This window comes from Zingiber officinale, chromosome 5A (genome assembly GCF_018446385.1).
Source record: "Zingiber officinale cultivar Zhangliang chromosome 5A, Zo_v1.1, whole genome shotgun sequence".
Lineage (NCBI taxonomy): Eukaryota > Viridiplantae > Streptophyta > Magnoliopsida > Zingiberales > Zingiberaceae > Zingiber > Zingiber officinale.
Window position 1 is genome coordinate 99,399,803 of NC_055994.1, and position 4,537 is coordinate 99,404,339.

The 4,537-nt window shown below is 32.8% G+C and overlaps 1 long non-coding RNA gene across 1 annotated transcript; it reads left to right on the top strand.

Moving 5' to 3' along the window:
* The first annotated feature begins 213 nt into the window (after positions 1-213).
* On the top strand, positions 214-2,787 carry LOC121981195. Its single transcript, XR_006111754.1, has 2 exons — positions 214-801; positions 2,404-2,787. It is a non-coding gene; the product is annotated as an uncharacterized LOC121981195 (long non-coding RNA).
* Positions 2,788-4,537: the final 1,750 nt, after the last annotated feature.

The following is a 4,537-nucleotide window of genomic DNA, read 5'->3' on the forward strand; positions in this document are numbered from 1 at the left end:
TTTTTAGTGAAAAGCGTTGTCTATTCTTTTATTGTCTTATTAATATACAACGTTTTTTTAAAAACTGTTGTATATTAGTTATTTTTGTGGGTTAAAGATAACATTTTTTGAAAAATATTATTTATTAGCAATTTTTTAGTGTCTACGACAACGTTTTTTAAAAAATGTTATCTATTGTTAAGCCCTCATCTAAATTTGGGATGATCTGAATCATTGGATACAACTAAGGAGTAGAAAAACCCTAAGTTTCACTTTGACACCCACCTTTCTCCCGAATCTCTCTTACCGAACCCTACTCATGCATAGTCTTCTCCTCCCGAATCCCTCTCACGCTTACATACTTGTCTCCTCATCTCAGCTCACGCCCTCTCTGGTGAACCCCTCTCCAGCGAACCCCTCTCCGGCGAACTCCTCTCCATCTAATGATACTCTACCGAATCCCTCTCCCACTGAACCTAAAATCTAGCTTCTGGATTCAGGAGACATCATCTCTTCATGCTGCAGATTTCTCCCGATCAAGAGCAGTGCTACAGCCGACTTCATCAATCGAAAACCTCTTCGTCGGCAGATCTCTTGCCGAAGAAGCTTCATCCGGCCATCCCACACAACTTCTTCGTCACCAGCATAACTCAACCCACTCAATCCGGATCACACTCGCATTCCCTCTCTGATCATCTCTCATCCGTAGCTCTTCTTCTGAGAATCAGACAACAATCGTCTCTCAGTTCAAGCCGTCCAAGCTCCTCAGATCAGTTCCATCTGAAACTTCCAACAATAACCTTCAAGATCCAGATAGCATTGGTTCGATTCCTCGTGTGACTTGTTGGTTCTTTACTTTTAAGTCTTGAATTGTAATGGAGTTGTCATTTCCTCTTTTGATTGCATGCATTTTGGCTCATTTATTTTCTGCATGTTAAGTGTTTGAAGAAATGTTTGTTACATTAGATTCATTCAATTTTGCAATGTTTTAGTTTAATTGCTTGCAATATCATTTATGTTGAATTGTAGGTTGGTTATGTTTGTTAATTAGATAATCTTACTGCAACTTGGTTTGTTTCATATCATCCATTCATCATGATTATAGTTAATTGTTAGGTTTCATTTAAAGTGCATTCACTTAGTTGTTCTTATTTGTTTATTGAACCTCAATTTACCAAAAACATCTTGTATAAGGATTAGCTGTCTTTCTTTTTATTTTGAGCTTCACAGAATTATGTTACTTTTCATACAATTTTCTCTTAAAATTTAAACGTGATTAATATCGATGATTTATTTACTTCTTTCTAACTACACTGCTTCATTTTCCTTGTATTTCATCTCCTTCAAATGAGAACCAATAAGTTCCTCAAAACTATCCCTTTTATCAATCACAAGTATACTTATTCTAATTTCCTTCATTTCATTGCCTAGAATAGTTTTTTTATTTCCAGTGAATTTCATTCCATGAACCAACGTTCTATCATTGTACTAAATTTACAACTTACCTGAAGGATCATCATTTTGCATGATCCAAGGATGCGTCATGATTTCTTGAATAGAGAGCCTCTTTTATGAGTCTTTTACAAGGAGCTACTGATTCAAAATGCAGAGAAGTATCATATGCCAAAATATTACCACATGAAATCCGATTGCTTTACTACTTACCTTGCTGATGAAATCCTTGCAATGCATTTTGCCTCATTTGTTTCCTGCATGTTAAATGTTTGAAGAAATGTTTGTTACATTAGATTCATTCAATTTTGCAATGTTTTAGTTTAATTGCTTGCAATATCATTTATGTTGAATTGTAGGTTGGTTATGTTTGTTAATTAGATAATCTTACTGCAACTTGGTTTGTTTCATATCATTCATTCATCATGATCGTAGTTAATTGTTAGGTTTCATTTAAAGTACATTCACTTAGTTGTTCTTATTTGTTTATTGAACCTCAATTTACCAAAAACATCTTGTCTAAGGATTAGAACTCATTGGCATACTTCTCCAATACAGTGTACATGCATTATTTCATGACGATGATTGATCTTACATCATAGTTGTCTGTCTTTTTCTTTATTAGAATCTTAGTTGTTGAGTGATTAATTCTTTAAGCTTACAATGGTCATACATTATTAAGCTTATAATGAACATACATTATTTCATAAAAGATGATTGACACCTGACCCTTAATTGTCTATAGTTTTGCTTAATAAGATTTTTAGTTGTTAATTACCTCATTCTTTAAACTTAAAGTGAAACATACATTATGAAATTATTTCAACTAGTATCAATGTTTCATATCAAATCTTAAACTCATGATTTTACAATCAGCTTGTAATTCAAGCACACAAGTTGTTATAATGTTATTCTTGTTGTCTTTCATTAAATGTTGAGATTGTGGAAATTTCACATGCAGTGTCTTTTCAGATATTTTGAAGATGAATGGAGGTATTCAAAAACTCTAGCTAAATAGCTTCGGTATGGATGATTACAAGACCATCAACTACATGCTATGTGGCATTGCATCCGAACCTCAGCGGTGCGACTGGGAAGTATTTCGACAAAGAACTATAAGAAGGCTTTGGGATTTAAGCGAGAAGATGGTTAAAGCCAATGAATAAAGAACATTCAAGTCAAGAGGATAAGTAGTATCTATCAAGATCCTTTAAGTTCATGTAATAAGATATAGTCGATAGGAGTAGTTTTGAGTGTCTCCTAATTAAAATTTATTTGTATGCGAGTAATTATGTTTGTTATAGAAGTGTAAGGAAGATAATTTATATATTTATCTTGGATGTTCATTTAATAATATATTATTGATTAAAGTAAATTCATTGTCATTTATCTTTTATTTGTCTTTAGTATTAAAAGACAATAGTTTAAAACCTCTTGTGTCTTTTGCTAAAAAAGACAATATTTTTTATGCGTTGTCTTTAAAAAAGACAACATTTTTTATGCGTTGTCTTTAAAAAAGACAACACTTTTTATGCGCTGTCTTTGTAAAAAATGACACCACTTTTAAAGCATTGTTTTTGCTATAAATGACAACGTTTTTAAAGTGTTGTCTTTGAGCAGACTTTTAACAATAGTGCTTTTAACAATGTTTTTTTAGCCACATTAAAAACCCTTTTAAAGCGTTGTCTATTAGCTTTTTTCTTGTAGTGACGGGTCCCTGACTCTTAACTCACACAGATATAGTGAAAGATTTTTATAAGCTTGGTCATAATCTCCAACGACCTTTTTCATCGCTTTCCTTCCAGCTATGTTTGCTTTTCTATATAATATTGTTACTCCAAACCTTGCTTTTATATATGATATAATCATACTAGGTTTATACTATTCATTTGCAACAAATTGCTCTTCAACAAAACACACTACAAAGGAGGAAAAGCATGCTTGATGATCAACACTTTCCCTGATAATGCCACATTAGTGTTCCTTTACATATTTCATAACAATGAACTCTACATCCCCTTGGGCAACTACTCTACATGTACATGGCTGATTGAAGCAGAAAACTTTTACTTTATTTTTTGGGGTGTCAACTGGGTTATATCTCATATGATTAACCATGACATATTTCACAAGTGCATTTGTGAACTCTTGTCAAAACGGAAAAATCTATCAAACACAAAATTCATGCTCATCTGTTGCCTTTTCAATTAGCCTTTGGAGCAACCGAGAATTTAGAATATATGAATCATTAGCTATTGGGAACTCCTCTAAGTCATTGTAATGCTCTGGGGGAATTTCATATTGTTCAATCTGCATATCATCAACTATGAATTCTTATACATCTATATTGCATTGTAATTCCTTTCCAATTCGGGTATAATGTCCTTCCTCCTCACTCTAAGTAGAGTCAAAGTAATCACCAAGTGTTGTACAAGGATTCAGAACCTCATTTTCTAAAATACTTGTTTTTTCATTTAGATGAAATGTCAAATTGCTGCCTATATTTCTATTTGTGTTCTACATACCACTATACTCAGAAGACCATGGAATATTTGTTTTGGATAATTCTTCTACATTAGCTCCATGTCCTATGTAAGAATTTGCATTTAGCATATTCCATATCTTAGAGAGAATTTCTTCAGTAATATGATCATCTCTGATAAAAAAATTATAACCTAATTTAGCAAAGTTATAACTATATAATCAAGTGATGTTGTACATACTAATACAGCAAAGACTAAGTAACGATATATATGGTGTACATATTAGATTTTCATAATTTATCAGTAGTTGTGACACAATCCGATTGATATGGACCTAGGGTTTGTAATTTTCCATAATTTCAAGCACGAGAAAGGGTTGAGCGAGGAAATGGTATATATGGTGTAAAAGTAAAGTTTTAAGCAAAGATCATGCAAGACCTGATATGATCCCACATTAGGTCTATGTTGGACCTGATATGAGATAATATCAGGCTCAACGTGGACATGATATCATCCTATATCAGGCCCTCATTGAAGCATAAATTTCTAGTAACATTGAACCACCACTTAGAGCCCTAAATAAGTAATGGATAACACAATTTACCTCCTTACAACACTAGAAA